Source organism: Nerophis ophidion, linkage group LG12 (assembly GCF_033978795.1).
Source record: "Nerophis ophidion isolate RoL-2023_Sa linkage group LG12, RoL_Noph_v1.0, whole genome shotgun sequence".
Taxonomy (NCBI): Eukaryota; Metazoa; Chordata; class Actinopteri; order Syngnathiformes; family Syngnathidae; genus Nerophis; species Nerophis ophidion.
Genome location: NC_084622.1, coordinates 20,127,663 through 20,148,082, shown reverse-complemented (window position 1 = coordinate 20,148,082; position 20,420 = coordinate 20,127,663). Strand labels below are relative to the sequence as shown.

At 40.4% G+C, this 20,420-nt stretch overlaps 1 long non-coding RNA gene across 1 annotated transcript in view; it reads left to right on the top strand.

Annotated features, from left to right (window-relative positions):
- The first annotated feature begins 7,753 nt into the window (after positions 1-7,753).
- The window catches only part of LOC133563101 (uncharacterized), a 47,054-nt gene continuing 34,387 nt past the window's right edge, over positions 7,754-20,420 (top strand). Inside the window, exons 1-3 of the long non-coding RNA XR_009808992.1 lie at positions 7,754-7,827; positions 15,248-15,312; positions 17,333-17,393. This is a non-coding gene — a long non-coding RNA (uncharacterized LOC133563101). The remainder of the gene's footprint in view (positions 7,828-15,247; positions 15,313-17,332; positions 17,394-20,420) is intronic.

Below are 20,420 nucleotides of genomic sequence, written 5' to 3'. Positions count from 1 at the left end.
GGAAACACAGATGGAGGAGGCCTACGAGAAGCTAGTGGTTTACCGGGCAGAAATACAGGTAATGGTGGCCTCATAGGAGGTTGCGGTTTGACTGTTTTGGGAACCGGTAAAGGTGGTCTAGGAGGACCTAGCGGTTTGACCGGTTTGAGAACTGGCAAAGGTGGCCTACATGGAGGCGCTCACCGGAATACCGGTGGAGGAGGACGTTGTGGCTTAGAGGGTAGCAGCTGGGCTACCTCCACAGCACAGCTATAGGCCCTAGCCCCCGCCCCCTCAAGACGGGGATCCGTGACCCGCTCACCGTGGTCAGGGACTGACCCTAAAGGAGGGTGGTGGGAGGCTTGGAGGCGGGCGGACTCCTCCCCTCTTAATTGTCCAGAAAGTCCCTTAGAAACAGAAGAGTATTGTTATAAGTTGATTTGTATATATTGTTTTGTTTTCTTTAATGTTATTAAGGATAGAATATTTTGTAGAGGTGTACTTATAAGAATTTTATTGGCTAGCTGTGTACAAACAAAACATAAAATAATACGTTACACATACTGTAATATGATTGTTCATGTTTTTCACTCAGTACAGATTGGTGCTGTATCACAGTGTTGTGTGTTACTATTGATCATGGTGTTGTATCACAGTGTTGCGTGTTACTATTGATCATGGTGTTGTATCACAGTGTTGTGTGTTACTATTGATCATGGTGTTGTATCACAGTGTTGTGTGTTACTATTGATCATGGTGTTGTATCACAGTGTTGTGTGTTACTATTGATCATGGTGTTGTATCACAGTGTTGTGTGTTACTATTGATCATGGTGTTGTATCACAGTGTTGTGTGTTACTATTGATCATGGTGTTGTATCACAGTGTTGTGTGTTACTATTGATCATGGTGTTGTATCACAGTGTTGTGTGTTACTATTGATCATGGTGTTGTATCACAGTGTTGTGTGTTACAAATTCAAACATGTTGACGTAGAAGCTAGCTTATCTCTTGCCGTAGTTAGCTTTCACAGCGACTAGCGAAGCATGCATATGTGTTAGTACGCTAGAAAAAGAGTTCCTCAATGTTCACTCTTACAATAACAATGTTGTACAGTTTATCATACATGTTACACAACATAAAAATATTATTGTTGACAGTTTTTGGGTACATTTTCTTAAGTGATGTAGAGGTAGAATTGTTTGCTAACATCTAACATGTCTTCTTGTCTCTCATAATGATTGTGACCAAGTCAACTACCCCTAGTGTAGCTCTGTTAGGTACCAATCCCATATAAGGAAACACTGTTTATATGTAGAATGATCTTTTTATAGATAACCAATCCTCGTTGGAGTTCAATGAGGTGCCAATCCTATATATGGAAACACTGTAATTCAGTTAGGTACCAATCCTATACATGGAAAAACTGCCTTGTATAGAATGTGTAGGTGCATTTTTAAGTTTTTTTATTTTATTGCTGCTTTTATTAATTTATTAGATGCGTTTTACTGAATACTGTTGTGGAGAGACAGCGCCGACGAGCCGACAGCAGGCTCGGACAAACGGTGGTCATGCCCAAGATGGCGGCCAGGATGCGGAGTATGCAGCGGAGCAGGGAGGAGGGGCACGCCTGGAGCGACACTGCAGCCATCAGAGTCAGGTGCGTAGTTCACACACCTGCTCTCAATCCCTGCATCTTCTTCTGCAGCATAAAAGGGGAGAAAGAGGAACAATCGGGGCAGGAGTAGAAAAGGAACCAACCGAAAAGGAAGACCACAAACGCGTCGAGAGAGACTCAGAGCGAGATGAGCCCCCGCGGACGACGCAGCCACCGGCCACCAAAAGGTGCGCCGCGACGAGCAGGAAGAAACGGCGCGCTAGAAATTGGCGCGACCGACTTGCAAGAAACTATGTTTATTGAAACAATAAACCAGAGTCAAACCTGCTACGATACGTCCTGTATCGATTGTCACTGCAACCCACACGGTGTCGGCTGGAGACCTGTAACAACCGTATTTCCTTGAATTGCCGCCGGGTATATGTTATTAGCATGCCTTGTTTTACCGCCGGGTCAAATTCGTTTTGCAAAATAATTAGCGCATGCCTAGAATTACTGCCGGGTCAAACTTGTTTAGCAAAACAATTAGCGCATGCCTCGGTTTACCGCCGGGTCATATTCGTCACGTCACGAGTGTGTAACACGGGTGGGAAATAAGCCATATTTCCTGTGTGACAGTTTGACCCCATACTGTCACTGTTTGACCTTTGGCTTCCTCTCAAACCATGCCCATTTGTTAAGAAGCTCAACATTGACACACTATAAACAGCATGCTCCACAAACAAGTTGCAACCTGTCACTCACCATGGCTCTGAAGGTGCGACTAAAAGAGTCAGGAAGGGGCTGAGGGCTTTATGTAGGTGAGCACACCTGCTTGGACTAATTAGGCCTAATTTGGGCCAAACCATTATTGTCAGTAACTGGGTGTTGAAGAGGGACACTGGACATTTGAAAGTTGTGCTGTCTAAGCCTGAATACACTGTGTACAAAAATGACTGCTTTACAAATACAAAAGTACCATGTGAATATTTTTTAGACATGTGATTGTTACCTATGGTGTAAATTACAAAATAACTGATTTCTTAATTCCCCCTGTCAAATTGGTCCCAGCTAGTGGGCGGGGCTATGGGCTTTTTAAGTGGGGAAAATGCCATGTTTCTGCCAGGGAGAGTGTCTAAATCTGTTTTGGCGGTTGAGCATAAGCTGTTTTGTGACTGGATCGAGATGGAAGGGGATAGTGACGGGATGTATGAGGATAGTATGGAAATGGATAGGACTAGAGGGGAGAGAGGAAAGAAGGGGAGAGGAGTGAGTGAAGGAAAGTCGAGTGCTAAAAGAGTGCATGAAGACGATGAAGAGGTTGATAAGAGGAAAAGGGTTATATTAGATGAATATAAGATAATTTATACATTTAAATCAAACTAAGATATGAATGACATTAGTTTGATGACACTGGTTAAGGGATTAAAGAAGGACATTGGAGAGGTGGAGATAGCGAAGGTGCTCAGGGACGGACGGGTGTTGATTAAATGCAAAAATGGAGAGCAAAAGAACAAAGCAATGCGATTGCAAAAACTGTGCAACAAAATAATAAAGGAAAAAATCGAAGTGGGAGAACGAAAGGGGGCAAGAGGAGTCGTGACAGAAATCCCAAGAGGAGAAAATTTAAATGATCTGAAAAGAGAAATAAAAGGAGGAACTGTCACTACGATGAAAAGAATGATGGCATTTAGGAACGGTGAAAAGACTGAGAGCGAATCCGTGCTAGTGCAATTTGCAGAGGAGGTCCTACCAGAGAGAATCATGATTGGGTATTCAAGCTTCTATGTTAGAGCTTACGTGCCACCCCCAGTACGTTGTTTCAAGTGCCAACGCTATGGGCACATAGCTAGTGTGTGTCATGCTAAGATGAGATGTGGACGGTGTGGAGGAGAGCATGAATATGGACAATGTGGAGAAAATGAACAGGTTAAGTGTTGTAATTGTGGCGGGAATCACACAGCAGCGTATGGGGGCTGCATCATAAAAAAACAGGCAACAGAAGTACAGCAAATCAGAGTTGAAATAAATATTACATACGCAGAGGCAGTTAAAATAAGAAATCAAGAAAGTGCAGAACAGGACAGAAGTGAAAATAGTTCAAGAAATAAAAAACAAGAGGCAGCAAATACAGGAATTTCCATGGATAAACTAGTTGTATTCCTGGCTTACGTAATAAAATGTACAGAACAGGCTAGAAACAAGACTGAGAAAATCAAAATAATTGTCAAAGCAGCAGCAAAGTTTTTAAATTTAAAAGAACTATCCTGGGAACAGGTGCACGGTGAACTACAGAGAGTGGACGAGACCGAGTCATGTTACCACAATCCAACGCCATGTTAACTGTTCAGTGGAATGCCAGAAGTTTGATAGCAAACGGACAGGAATTAAAGGGATATATTAATAAAATTAAAAATAAACCACATATAATATGTATTCAAGAAACATGGCTGAAGCCAAAATTAAACTTTATAATAAAAGGATATATAACGATACGTAAAGATAGGAATGATGGGCAAGGAGGAGGATGTGCCATATTTATTAAGGAAGATATGCATTATTCAATATTAAAAGTAAAACAAGAACTAGTGATAGTAGGAGTAGAAGTATGGAATAATAAAGAAAGATACAAAGTACTAAACTTCTATAATCCATGCAAGAAATTAGAAATTCACCAAGTAGAAACAATAATCGAGCACTGGAGTGGCAATATTATTTGGTGTGGTGACTTTAATGCACATAGCACAATGTGGGGTGAAAGGGGTGACTGGAATGCGGAAACATTGGAAGCACTTTTGGAGGAAAAAGAACTGGTGTGTGTGAATGATGGGTCGGGAACAAGGTTAGATGTCGTCACGGGTAAAGAAACAGCAATAGATTTAACACTAGTGTCACAAGGGTTAGCAGGAAAGGTGGAGTGGGAAGTAAATAAATACAGCACAATGGGAAGTGATCACTATCCAATCTTCATTCACATAAACATAAATCATAGGACAGAAAGCATTAGGATAGAAGGAAGATGGAAGTATAATCATGGTGACTGGGGGAAATTTAGGGAAATCACCAACATAACTTTAAAGGAAGTAGATATAAATCAAGATATTGAACAATTAAATACAGATATTACAAAGTGCATAATAGAAGCAGCCGAACAGAGTATACCAAGGAATAGTATAGGGAGACACAAGAGTGTACAGATGCAATACAAGAACGGAATAGAGCATTTAGAATATTGAGAAGAACACATCATTTCCAAGACATGATCCAACATAAAAGGCATCAAGCTAGAGTAAGGTATGTTATTAAAAAAACAAGAAAACACCATTGGAGAAATTTTTGTGAAACACTAAATAGAACTACTCCTTTAAGCCAAGTGTGGGGAATGATCAAGAGAATGTCAGGGGTCAGAAAAGAACATAAAAATCTTGTGATGAAAGATGGAACGCGGAGTGTGGTAGGAAATAAAGAAAAAGCAGAACTTTTAGCAAAAACCTTTGTTAAAGTGCACAGTATAGATAATTTGAGAAATGTAGAAAAACAAAAGAGAGAAGAAACAATTAGTTTAAATATTGAGGAAATGAAGGAAGACAACGATAATAGTTTTATCAACACTATGGATATGACATTTTCTTTGGATGAAATGGTTCGAATTAAAAAAAAAGTTAAAAATACGACGCCAGGGAAAGACCTGGTGAGTTATCAAATGATCAAAAATCTAGGTAGCATCGGCAAAGAAGTGGTCTTGAAATTATATAATAGGATATATGAAGAAGGAAAATTACCAGATGAGTGGAAAACAGCTGTAATAATTCCAATATGCAAGCCAGGGAAAGATCCGGAAGAGGCAGGAAATTATAGGCCGATAGCATTGACCTCAAATTTGGGCAAAGTAATGGAAAAAATGATTAATGAAAGATTAATATATTATTTAGAGTCAAAAGAAATTATAAAAAACTACCAAAGTGGTTTTCGCAAAGCAAGAAGCACAAATGACCCAGCAGTGCAGCTGGAAGAGGAAATTAGAAAGGGACAAATAAATAAAGAAAGTATAATTGCGGTATTTTTTGATATAGAGAAAGCGTATGATATGTTGTGGAAACAGGGGTTGCTGATGAAACTAAATAAGATTGGGATTAGAGGAAGAATGTACAGATGGATAAAATACTTTTTAACAAGTAGAACATTATTAGTAAAAATAGAGAATGAATATAGCAGAGAATACGAAGTGGAAAATGGGACCCCACAAGGGAGTATAATAAGTCCAGTACTATTTTCCATCATGATAAATGAAGTTTTTAGTGAAGTGGAAGGGTTAGTGGAGGTGGCATTGTTTGCTGATGATGGAGTGATGTGGAAGAGAGGTAGAAATACAAATCATATAGAAAAGAAGATTCAAAAAGCGGTCAATAATGTTCAAGACTGGGGGAAGGCTTGGGGTTTAAGATTCTCTGTTGGAAAGACAAAAGTCATAAATTTTACGAAGAGGAAAGTACAAAACAAACTCCAAATAAAACTCTATGGAGAAAACATAGAAGAGGTACAAGTATTTAAATATTTGGGAATATGGTTTGATAAAAATATTAACTGGTCAACCCACATCAGCAAGATACTGGAGAAAAGTAAAAAGGTGTTAAATATAATGAGGGCTTTGAGGGGTAAAGATTGGGGGGCTGATAGGTTGACATTGAAAACAATATATATCACTTTAATTCGATCTGTTATCGACTACGGATGCATTATTTATCGATCTGCTTCAAAAACTCTACTTGAGAAAATAGACCGGATCCAGTCGCAGGCTTTAAGATTATGTTGTGGAGCTACTAAATCTACTCCAGTGGCAGCATTACAAGTAGAAATGAATGAAAAACCTTTGGACATGAGGAGAGATCAACTCTCAGCAGTTTATTGGGCAAACTTAAAAGGATCCAAGCAAGGACATCCAACCCGTCAAGTGCTTCTAAACTGCCAAGAAAAAGGGAAGAAAAAAAAGAATAGTTTTGGGTGGATAATAGGAGATATATGTAAAACAACACAAATTGACAATATTAAAGTTAGCCCTACAGTACCAATTCCTGCAATACCACCGTGGATGTATGACAACCCAAAGGTAGACATGCAATTACTGAAGAATAGACATTTAAATAGTTACCAAATAGAACAATGGATTGAGGAAATGTTTTTTGATAATATTATGATATACACAGATGCATCAAAAACTATAAATAGTAAAGTAGGAGCTGCTGCAGTTATCCCACAGAGAAATATAGTATTAAATAAAAGAATTAGTGATAAACTATCTGTTTTTACGGGGGAATTGGTAGCAATTTATATGGCAGTTAACTGGATAGAGGAAAACAAAGCAAGGAAAGCAGTCGTGTGCTCGGACTCCAGCAGTGCATTGACGAGCATAAAAAACATAGCATCAGAAACAAGACAAGATATAGTTTATGAAATAGTTCAGGCAATCTACAGGATAAATAAAGCGGGAGGTGTGGTAACATTTCTCTGGGTTCCTGCTCATGTAGGAGTTGTGGGAAATGAGTTAGCTGATAGATACGCAAAACAAGCAACCACTAAAACAGAAGTAAATATGGACATTAAGCACAGTAAAGAAGAAGTGAAGAGCATAATTAAGATAGAACACAATAAAAAGTGGCAGGATTATTGGAATAAGGAAACAAAAGGTAGAGAGTTTTACAAAGTCCAGAGGAAAGTAGGTGTAATGAGAGGAGGGGGTAGAAATAGGAAAAAAGAAGACATTATTACTAGAATGAGATTAGGCCATACATATCTAAATAGTTCACTAAAATTGATAGGCAAACATACTACAGGGCTGTGTGATTTTTGCCACCAGATAGAAAATGTTGACCATGTCTTAATACAATGTAGGAAATATAATAGAGAAAGAGAAATACTGGAAAATAAGTTAGCAAAAGAAAATATTAGGTTAGAAGTGGGAGGTATATTAGGATTGCATTCAGAAAACATAGGGTATAAAGCAATATAAACATATTTAAAAAACACTGGGTTAAGTAAAAGAATATAGAGTAGGGATCCACCTCGGTCCACACTCCATTACAGTAGGTGGCAGTAATGCACACCAGAAGGTTGCTTGCCAACCGCCATAAAAATAAAAAAAGAAGAAGAAGAAGAAGAAGAATGTTTCTGCCAGTCTGCTGTCTGTCACTGCCAGAGTAGGTTGTCTGTCCTGACCAAGAGTTTCGAGGTTCATACATCAAACCAACTACTGAGGTGATTATTTTGATGATGATATTATGTTGTGATGTAACCGGTTCAATGAGTTTTGTTGATTGCTAATTATTTTGCTAAATCTGTTTTGTCATTTAATTCTTTACTTTGATATATTTGATGTTTGACGTTTTGATCGTGAATACATATATTTTGATATAATGGATGATTTATATTTTGATTATTTTTAATATGCTTATTTTGATTAATTATATATAGGCCTATTTAAAGCACGCAACTTTAAAATATATTTAGAATATAAATGTAGTATATATAATACACGATACTAATATTGTCTTTATTTATCACTGTTACAGATTGTGGGTGATTGGTCTTTCTGTTGTTGTTCACCTCTTGACACTTTTTGGGATTTTAAATAAATGTTTGTAAACTGTTACCACTGCGTACCTTGCCATCCTTGATTTAAAGTCCGGTTTGCAAAGCTTACATTACCTTCCCCCGAGGCGGGGTGTGACATCCTGTCATGGCATTCCCTCATATTACCTGTGCCGTTTACACATTTAATCTCGCGAGTTTAACACAGGCGCTCACGTGACCAGCCTATCGCGCTCTATATAATCCAGCGTTCCAAGATGGCTGCCAGGTGCGGTGGCTAAGCCTGGGCACATCTGAAGCCGGTATGTTTTAAAGTTGGCGTTTACCTGCATATCGTGAAAACAATCGTCCAACATTTTACAACTAATTGTAAACATATATGTGCCGACCATCATGGCCGAGTTGCGATGAGAGAGTGTGGCGATGTTAAGATATTAAGGTGAGTTGGTAAGTGAATTTGTTTGCTAATAGTAGCTACTAGCCGTACCCATGTATTTTCTATGGGCGGTTAGCATCGGGTTTTAATCACATTTCCTCCAATGTTTCTGATCCGATTGAGTTTATATTTATGTCGAGTCTTTATTTTGGGTACTTAGAGTACATACGGTGACTGAAAGTTGTGGCGTTTTAAGGCTATCTGCATTTTTTATGCTATATAATTACTGTTCTGAAGGTTTGCATGTATATGTAATTGTTCCTTTAGTACTACAAATAGGAGATCGTTTCTGTTAAGGGTTTAATTATTATTATTTATTTCTATATCATATGTGTCGTTCGGAAAGGTAAAATGTGTTTCTTTAAGTTGTTTAACCGTTGCTATGGCTTCGGTTGCTATGGTTTCCGGTTGCTATGGTTACGGGCAGTTCCGTTTCCGCCGGCACGTTAAACAAAGTGTTAAAAGAGCTGCGGCAATAACAAGCAACGTAGCGTCGGTAATACTACACTGGAGATAGTTCACCACGGTTGCAGTTCAGAGAAATAACCACATTAAGGTTCCTATTTCAGTGTGTTATAAGTTGCACTCGTTAAAGTTTAGGACTAACGTTGCCAGTAGATGGGACGGGTGTGCTAACCGCAGCTCGCACGTGTGTTTGTTTGCTGCACGGTGACTTCACGAACGGCAGGTTTAGTCACGTATTAGTTAAGTTTGTTAAAGAGACCCTGTCCCCTGTGACTGTTTACTATTTGGAGAGCGAGTGTGGAACATTATAAAGAGTTTAGTTGTGTGCTATCGTGGCTACATTGCTGCGAGGGAAGTGGACATCGCAAGTTGGGGAGGTAGCGTGTGAGTGGGGACGAGTGTAATTAATGTGTGTGTATTATTGTCTGGTTATTGTATGTTTATGTGGTGTATATAGTAAATTGTTAAACTATATAAGCCGTCTCCTCACACTCTCTAGACTAGATTTATTGGGTAAATAGTGACTAATTGGAGCATCCCCCCAAGGTAAAATACAGTCCTTTCCAGGCTCCCGTACATTAACGTTTTTTTTAATTAAATGTGCTTTTCATGATGGTATCCTTACATCACACTCAAATTTATAAGCGCAGGCCTAAATTTACCCCATAATTTTGGTAAGCGCCGGAGTGACGAGAGGTTTTAAAATAATTAGCGCATCCTTACTTTTACCGCATGCCTTTGGTAAGCACAGGAGTGAGAAGAGGTTTTAAATTAAGTAGTGCCCAGGCGGCAATTCAAGGAAATATGGTATGCACTGTTTTAATATTATGTGATAATGCCTTTTATACTTTGTTTTATGTACTGTGTTTGATTGTAGGTCTACTTGGACATTGGAATTTTCAATAAAGCTTGATGATGAGTACCCTTCCCCATACTGATACCCTAAAACTGGATTTGTCGCGCATGTTTTGCAACTCAGATTATGGGTCAAGAGCATCTGCCACCATCCCCATTGACAAAAAGCTTCACCGCGATTGGTAATCAATAGGCTGTGAACAGCAGTTGTCTTCCATAAATGAGTTCCAGGACTGAGGTCACCTGGTCAAAGTGTCATTGATTGAGAAGACAATCAGCTCAAATTAGCTAAGGAGTAAATATTTGTTTACAGAACACCCAGTAATCAAGCTGATTTATCTTGTACAATAATTACAAGGGTGGACAACGCTACCTCGCTTTCCAAACTAATCCATTCCAAAAGGTCAGAAAAAAACCCAAAAGTCATTTGATCTCTTCAAGTCACCTACAACACAAAACATATTTGACATAGTTTTACATAGAGAAAAGGATGTGCAATACATACATCTGCACATCGCACATCACTTTAATGAAGTGGCCAAGACGGCAATGAGCGGAGAAGGAGAGAACCAAACTTTGTTACAAATTCTGTCCTGAATTCACCCGCTTTATGTCAAAGTGCTGCCACTCGCAACCTTCTCATATGGTGCTTAATTTGCAGTCGTATAATAACGCTAACTGCGGTCAAAGGGTGAGTATTACAGCTGAGATAAGCTCCAGCACCCCCGGGATCCCAAACAGGACAAGCAGTAGAAAATGGATGGATGTAAACAATGACTTTTAATTTCTATGGAATTTTGTGACATTTAAGTTGAACAGACTAGTGATTCAAATACTTCAAGGATATAAATTAAATGACAAGTAATGCATACAAAAAAGAAATCAAAAACACATGAAATTGTCTTAAATACCGCAGCAATACAAAACACAGAGAAGGTGCAAAAACAACTTACATATTGTTTGTAATGTTGATGATCATAATTCCGGGGTTTGGTGAATGTAACCTCCGGTCAATGATGCATAATGAGGAAGTGCTTTGTTGTTGTGGCTACTAGCTAGCTAGCTCTGTTATGAGGTCTGTTGGCACGTTGAGGTGGGGAAGTGAAGTTTAGAAATAGAGCGAGACCCTTGTTTGGGGACGTCTCGTTACTTGTATAATATCTGCGCAGGTGCTGAGACACTTTCACCCGTCTGATCACTGCTGCTTATGTCGAACCCGTGCCGTCATGGAAGGAGGGCTTGGACTCATTCATTCCAATCTGCAGAATGATACGTAGGTTACTTTCAAAAACCACAACAAACTTTTTGTGAACATTTGTGTTAAAACAGCAAATGTAATATCTTATGTTCTCAGACCAACCAGTAGAACTCTAATTAGCGCTCTTGGCACCGTAACCACCTCTAATCATTTGACAACAAAGCTGTATACCACCAAATCAGAAAGCAACTCATTCATTTGCATTTAGATTGTGTTTTCATAATAAAGCCTGCATGGAAGGAGTTTTGTCTGTGGGAAAAAAAAGAGATAATGGAACCTTCTGAGCTTGGCTGAGCCTCCATCGCAGAGAAGAAGCCATTGGAAGAGCTTCTCTGCTGGCATGACCAGCGGCTGTAAAATGAGCAGATGACGAGTTTGAGCCAGTTCAGTGAAACAATGAATAAAATACAGTATATTCTCAGCTTTATTATTGGGATGATCAAGTTGTGAAACCTCCGTAGACCAATCCCAATCTTTTGAGGAAGTCCAGTAAAAGAGGTGTGGTGTGGACAGTGGAGTCACACAGGAGCCAGTCACTTTTGAAGAGGGTCTGAGCTCCTGTAAATAAATTCATCCATCTGTGCAGCCCTAAAAGTGTGGACACAGCTCAGGTTGTAACTCCAACCCTGGCTGTGGATGTCATCAAAGTGTCTGGAGGCTTGTGAAACCACACACTGTCTCAAAGGCTTTCTTCCATGTCACCATCACCATCTTTACTTTGCCTTTTTTTGGTCATTAAAATCATCTTAAAATGCCAGTGAAGAAAAGTGCAAAAAGGAATGCGCTCCAGTGAGCAAAGGAAGGAATCAGGTTTGGAACAAGGTGATACCAGTGTTGGCGTTAACACACTTTTGGTGTTTTTTTATGCATTGATATCAGACAGGACGCACAGTTCCTGAAGCCTGCGGGTCCCAAGGATGCAGATTTTTTCAAAACTCCGGTTTTCTTGTTTTACTTTTAATCCATTATCGCTTTCTGCTGGTGTTCTGTTTTGTCTATATTTGCCGGGTCAAATTTCTGTCCCCGTTAATTGCGATTTTATTAGTCGTCTTAAAAGTAATGAACTTTCCGAAGATATGTCTTAAATTTTGATGAGTGGAAAGTTTTATCAATGACAAATACTGCCTCAGTTTGCAATGGGACAACTTTACCGCAAGGGGCTGTCAAAAGAAAGACTTGATGGTAAACACTAAAGTGAGTGTGAATTTCACCTTTTGAACTTCATCCTGTGCCATGTCTCCAGTAAATGACTCGTAGTCTTTGTGAGTCCATGGGAACTTCACTTTTATCTCCGGCTGGATCGACATCGTTCGAGGATGGAGAGAGGCTAGCTGTCAGCTTCAAGCTAACCAGCACCCGACCAGACCAAAAAATACCTTGCAGGTCAGCAAATATGTGCAGGGAGTGTTGAAAAGGAGTCTCATGGAGAAGTGGCCGACAAGTTAGCAAGTGGCGCGCGCATCGCTGACATCATCACCGTCATTGTTTACTGAAGCAGAGATGCTGACTCTGCGTTATGAGCAACTTTTTATCCATAGACTAATCAGATTATTTTTTTAAATTATCTACAGCAGTACTGTCAAAAGTGTGGCCCGCAGCTGATGTTTTAAAGGCCCATGGCACATTGCAAAAATACTATCAAATAAACAAAAGCATGACACAAGTGGAATAAAAAAGCTTTTAGGTGAAATGTAATTTAATGTTGACTAATAAAACAAACATTTGTATTCCTTTAAAGTGTCATTGTTCAAAACATAATATTGAATCAAAATCAATGTTTTTATTAATTGCATATTTTGTGTGTTTGCGATAAAAACAAAACAGTTTTCTTTGACAAAAAGGGCAGAAAACAAACAAAAAAACAACAATTTAGAATTGAGAGCTAGAAGGGAAGTTGATGTAGACTCTAGATGATGAATGTATACCCTGGACCACCATTATCGTCATTTCATCACCGAAGCAAAACATTTTTTTACACTTTTAAACCGGAATAAATACACCTACAACTTATTAGATACAAATATATAAAAAAATCTAGTGGCAGCAGTAAAGTTTAGATCCGTGAAGGAAAGAAGAAAGTGAATGAATGTTTATAAGTGAATACATTTACATATGGATCAAAAATTATTATTTAGTATTATTTGTTTAATGAATGAAGTAATGTTTATGACAACCTTTTGCCAAAACACAATATAGAATGTGAAATATAAAATGATAATGCATACGTTCATCAGTCGTTTTCAAAACACCCCATTTTTATAACTTGATGGGGTCCCTGGGATCCAGTTTTGAAAACTCCTAGCGCCAACACCGGATACATTATATATAAAACAACTGATTTGTACAGCGGCACCTCAACTTTTCTGTCGTGCATAGTTAGTTTTAGGAATCCAACTCACCGCCGGTTAGAGTAATATTTGTCCTTGGGTCGTGTCATTTAAGCCAAAGACTCATGACACTGTTACACCTTGTTGTTCCTGCTTTGTTTGCAAAAGAAACAAATATTAGTTTTGATTGGATCTGTTACGTACGATAGGGACAGGAGACAACACCACGACGAAGGTCAGGTTAATAGGTTTATTCAAACCTTTGATGAGTGTGTGGGAGGTGTATGCTACTCTAAGTAGGTGGTGCCAGACAATGTGTAAAATGAATAATGTAAATTTTACCAGGGTTGTTGTAAGTGTGTGGTGCATGAATCCTTCGTCAGTCCAGAGGGGCGTGGCAAATATGTAGTCGGTGGCCAGGCAGGTGGTTGGAGGCAGGAGAGAAGCGAGGCGGTCCGTGTCCAAGCAGAGGTCGAAGATCAAGGGAGGCGGCCCAGAATCCAGAGGGAATTAGAGGTACACAACTCGAACACGGGAAACAGGAAGGACACTGTGGAGGACACAAAGGACATGAGACGTGGGAAAATAGGAAAACAAGGGGATATAAAGTACGCGGGAGGGTAGCCAGAGACGGGGTGCTTCCTGCAAGGAAAAACTATGTTCCGGCCTAAGCTCCATGGGTCCACTGGTCTCTATGTTGCCTGCCTTGATTAGATAGTTCTTTGTCGATAGTACTTTATTGATTCCTTCAGGAGAGTTCCTTCAGGAAAATTAAAATTAGTCCCAAGTGCGCTGATTGATGATTGTCTGCAGCTTCGCTGTTGCGTGGGCGTGAGGCGCCCAGCGTGAGCAGGGGCGTGTCATGGCATGCTGCCAACTGAGGTGCTGGCAGAACTTGCTGCCGATGAAAGGCGGGTTGGAGCCCGCTCTGTGTCAAGATCAGGGGCGTCAAACTCATGTTAGGTCAGGGGCCACATGCAGGAAAATCTATTCACACGTGGGCTGGACTGGTAAAATCATGGCATAATAATTTAAAAATAAAGACAACTTCAAAAGGGTTTTCTTACTTTGGCAAAAAATAGAAGACGTACATTCTGAAGATGTACACATTACAAATAATCCCTTCGGCAAAACACTTCAAATAAGTTGAAAAGTCTGAGGAAAAAATTGGTGCAGTTTCAAGAACACCATGAGGAACACAATGATCTTGGACTTTGTCTCAGAGTATTTACTAATTCTTTTTTTTTTTTTTTGGCATGAAAAAGGGAGGTTTTCTGGGTTGGTGCACTAATTGTAAGTGTATCTTGTGTTTTTTATGTTGATTTAATAAAAATAAATAAATAAATAAAAATTAATACAAAATTCTTCTGCGGACCGGTACCAATCGAGGGCCCGGTGGTTGGGGACCACTGCTGTAAAGCACGTTGTGCACCATTGTGATGATGTAAGGTGCTATACAAATAAACCTTGATTGATTGATATGTTGCCTCCTTATAGATCGCCTTAATCTTACAATTACCACCATAGCTCCTCCCTTCTCGCTTGGTAGCAGCCTTTGAGACACTTGCTTTTCTAGGATCAGCAGTATTTCTCCAGGTCACTGGTGTGTGAAATGGACAGCACTAAAAACCTGTGTGAAGGTGGCCCCGCCATCATTGCAAATACTGTATAAACGTTACAGTATTTTAGTTATTCTAAAATACATTTTCTGACTTGTCATGTCATCTATTTTCTTATTTTTGACAGGCATGGACTTGGATTTATATTGCTTTTTCCACGCAAAGGATGATTGGCATTAGCCAGACGAGAGTGTGAGTACATATTTGATTTATTTATCACTATAATAAAAAAAAGAAAAAGAAAAACAAACGGCGCGCACAATAGCGGTACAAAAACTGGGCTATGAAACAAAAGACTAGAACCGAGGCTATAACTATTAACATGAAACCGAAACACTTGCTCAATGGCATGAATAACAATCAATCAATCAATCAATGTTTATTTATATAGCCCCAAATCACAAATGTCTCAAAGGACTGCACAAATCATTACGACTACAACATCCTCGGAAGAACCCAAAAAAGGGCAAAGAAAACTCACACCCAGTGGGCAGGGAGAATTCACATCCGGTGGGACGCCAGTGACAATGCTGACTATGAGAAACCTTGGAGAGGACCTCATATGTGGGCAACCTCCCCCCCCTCTAGGGGACCGAAAGCAATGGATGTCGAGCGGGTCTAACATGATACTGTGAAAGTTCAATCCATAGTGGCTCCAACACAGCCGCGAGAGTTCAGTTCAAGCGGATCCAAGACAGCAGCGAGAGTCCCGTCCACAGGAGACCATCTCAAGCGGAGGCGGATCAGCAGCGTAGAGATGTCCCCAACCGATACAGGCGAGCGGTCCATCCTGGGTCCCGACGAGCGGTCCATCCTGGGTCTCGACTCTGGACAGCCAGTACTTCATCCATGGTCATCGGACCGGACCCCCTCCACAAGGGAGGGGGGGACATAGGAGAAAGAAAAGAAGCGGCAGATCAACTGGTCTAAAAAGGAGGTTTATTTAAAGGCTAGAGTATACAGATGAGTTTTAAGGTGAGACTTAAATGCTTCTACTGAGGTAGCATCTCGAACTGTTACCGGGAGGGAATGCCAGAGTACTGGAGCCCGAACGGAAAACGCTCTATAGCCTGCAGACTTTTTTTGGGCTCTAGGAATCACTAATAAGCCGGAGTCTTTTGAACGCAGATTTCTTGCCGGGACATATGGTACAATACAATCGGCAAGATAGGCTGGAGCTAGACCGTGTAGTATTTTATACGTAATTAGTAAAACCTTAAAGTCACATCTTAAGTGCACAGGAAGCCAGTGCAGGTGAGCCAGTACAGGCGTAATATGATCAAACTTTCTTGTTCTTGTCAAAAGTCTAGCAGCCGCATTTTGTACCAACTGTAATCTTTTAATGCTAGACATGGGGAGATCCGAAAATAATACGTTACAGTAATCGAGACGAGACGTAACAAACGCATGGATAATGATCTCGGCGTCTTTAGTGGACAAAATGGAGCGAATTTTAGCGATATTACGGAGATGAAAGAAGGCCGTTTTAGTAATGCTTTTAATGTGTGACTCAAAGGAGAGAGTTGGGTCGAAGATAACACCCAGATTTTTTACAGAGTCACCTTGTTTTATTATTTGGTTGTCAAATGTTAAAGTTGTATTATTAAATGAACTATAAACAAAAACTTACATGACATGGAACTGAGAACGAGACATGGATCTTTGCAAGGTGCGTAGCAGGTGGTTGGCATGAGAATGAGTTGTAAGTAGGTCGCTAAGTACAAAGTTGCCAGGCCGAGGAACAGAAACCAAATGGCTTACATAGCAGTGACATAATTAGTGACAGGTGTGAGGGCTGAGGACAAGGGCGTGACTTGGAGACCAGGTGGAAACTAATGAGTTACTATGGAAACAAAACAAAACCAGGAAGTGCAAATCAGGAAACAAGAGCCCAAAAAACAAAACATAACATGACCAACACAAAACCTGATTCAAAGGCGTGACAATTTTCTATGAGTGATTTGACCCACTTACAATGAAAATAACACAGACAAAAATAATCTTGTTTTTCTTGATCTATGTACTAACTAGAATTGTATGTCTGGGCGGGGGTCCAGTTTTGGAAATAATTCGTACCCTTCAAAATATTCTCATGTTGCAAAAAGAGATTTAAGCATGGAATAAAGTGTACATTCCTGTTACTTTCGGTTTGTAAAAAATATATTTTGATCATCATTTGTGTAATCTAGTAACAGCATTTTTGTCATAACAGGGGCTATGGTTTGGTTTGTTTTCCCGGAATGCAAAGGAAGGTGATGACACATGGCGTTAAGGTAAAGAAAATTTCAATTTATCTATACAAAAAAGTGCAAACTGAACAAACTTGGCAAAAAAAAAAAAAACTGCAACAAAGGCAAAACTGTGGATATGAAACAAAAGACTCGCTAAAACGTGACATGAATAAACAAAACTTACTTGGAAGGAAATGAGCAGAGCGATACATAACCAGAGTGGACAGAGCATGGAACAACAACAATGAGCCAGACCGACTGCCTGCCAACTACAAGCTTAAATAATAGTGACATGATTAAAACAGGTGCGTGAGTCCAAATTAGTACAAAGGTGAACTAATCGGTCGTCATGGTGACAAAACAATGGAGCATAAACAGGAACCAAAAACAGTCTTAAACCAACAGAACATAACTAACCAAAACGTGACCACAGAACATGATGATTTCATGATTAATATCCAGGAATTCTCAATTAATGACAGTAGAATAAGCGCACATGTGATTGAGGAGTTATGGTCTAACGACTTGGCATTTACACTTTGTGTGGTGTTGAAACTGTCTGACTTTTTGCGTGGCATTAAACACATCAGTGGGTAAGTGCACCAGAAAATGACCAGTTTTTCTGAAAATAATTTTTTTTACTTGTATTCCAGGTGTGGTTACTACCTTATACAAACAGTTTGGCTCAATACAGTGACCAATGGAATTCCTGCGTCTTACAGAAATTGAACAGTGTTGACAAACATTGTTTGATCAATTAGGGCCCCTTCTTGTCACTCATAGTTGCATTGAAAAATCCTAGAAAAATTCAGATGAAATTTTATTGAATCTGAGGCAAGAGCAGTGAGCAGCACTTGTGCAGGCGCACAGCAGCACGTTGGTGAGGGGGATGGTTATGAATAATAACTTGAAAACTGTAAGGGACAAAAGAAATCAATGGGACAAGTGTGGGGTGTGCTGGATGATGTCACTGGTCAGGATCTTCAGCTCTCACTGGATCTCTTCGCAGCCGAGTGTGAAGTGACAGGGATGAGAATCAGCACCTCCAAGTCCGAGATCATTGTTCTCACCCGGAAAAGTGCCATTTCTGGGTTGGGGAGGAGATTTTGGCCCCAAGTGGAGGAGTTCACGTACTTCGGACTCTTGTTCACGTGTGAGGGAAGAGTGGATGGTGAGATCACAGGCGGATTGGTGCGGCGTCTTCAGTAATGCGGACGCTGCATTGATCCCTCGTGGTGAAGAAGGAGCTGAGCAGGAAGGCAAAGCTCTCAATTTAGCGGTCGATCTACATTCCCATCCTCACCTATGGTCATGAGCTTTGGGTTATGACCAAAAGGACAAAATCACGGGTACAAATGAGTTTCCTCCGCAAGGTGGCGAGTCTCTCTCCCTTACAGATAGGGTGAGAAGCTCTGTCATTCGGGAGGAACTCAGAGTAAAGCCACTACTCCTCCACAAGGAGAGGAGCCAGATGAGGTGGTTTTGGCATCTGGTCAGGATGCCACCCAAATGGGGAGGTGTTAAGGGCACATCCTACCGGTAGGAAACCACGGGAAGACCCAGTACACGTTTGCTGGCCTGGGAACGTCTCGGGATCCCCCAGGAAGAGCTGGACCAAGTGGCTGGTGAGAGAAAAGTCTGGATAGGTGGGAGAAGATGGGTGGATTCAAAACCATAACGGCACAAATGAAAATGTTTACAGCACAAAGTTATTTTAATATTTGCAATAATAGGGGGGGCCAACTTCACACAGGCGTGATAAAAACTTGCAATTTGTTTAGCGCCACCTGTATCACTCTATAGTTTACAACTATAGGACAGCCTTCTTCAGATTGTTTTGCAGGAAAAAAATACACTTATTTTCAGGTCAATACAGCAGTGTCAATCAAAACTGCAATATTATCTTCCAAAGGTTAAATGTGTGGTTCTCTATTAGGTGTCTTATACGCCAGACTTGGCCTTTTATTTTCATAAGCACTTTTAATATTTTTCTTCAGGCTTTTCCCACTTCTCACCAGGGCTGGCTTTATCCCTCGAACACACTCTGATGTGAGCGTTATTGCTGTCTGTCTCATTACATTCCAAGATTGGAGTAATATTTGCTGGTGAAAATAACTGACACTGGGTTTCTGCTCCCTCCCACACGCTGCTCTTTATGCCTGAATATGAATAGACAGGTTGAATGAAATGATGATATCTGTGTGTAGTCTCGAGGCGACTGACTGACAACCTATCTCGCCCATCAAAGAGCTTCATTATTCTCAGCGCCTTCATTATTTGCCCCCCCATCCATGCAGTGGGTGAAACACTAACAGATCTATTCACCGTGCTCCTTTAATATTTCTCTTTCATTCACTTTCTACAAACCCATTTTGGAGGCCTCGCTAATGAAATAATGGCGTTGTAATAATGCACACGGCATGGGTCATTCTCCTGGAATGTTGAGCAGCGGGAATATTTACAGAGAAGCATGTCAAATCCAGGGGTGCAGCCTCAGTTGCATTAAAGGTCCTCTGTTATACCAAAGTGACTGTTTTAACGCTCATAATGTGTCCCACTCCCCACCCCACAGAATCCAGGGGTATGTCCTCTGTTATACCAAAGTGACTGTTTTAACGCTCATAATGTGTCCCACTCCCCACCCCACAGAATCCAGGGGTACAGCCCCAGTTGCATTAAATGTCCTCTGTCATACCGAAGTGACTGTTTTAACGCTCATAATGTGTCCCACTCCCTACTCCACAGAATCCAGGGGTACAGCCCCAGTTGCATTAAAGGTCCTCTGTTATACCAAAGTGACTGTTTTAACGCTCATAATGTGTCCCACTCCCCACCCCACAGAATCTAGGGGTACAGCCCCAGTTGCATTAAAGGTCCTCTGTTATACCAAAGTGACTGTTTTAACGCTCATAATGTGTCCCACTCCCCACAGAGCCAATCAGCATCCAAGGTGAGCAAAAGTAGCAGTATAGTGATAAACAAGTTGACTTTACATGTTTGTGTTTCATTAAACAAACCCCCTTTTTTTACACCACAAAGTATGTGAAAACACCGTCTCAACATCACAAA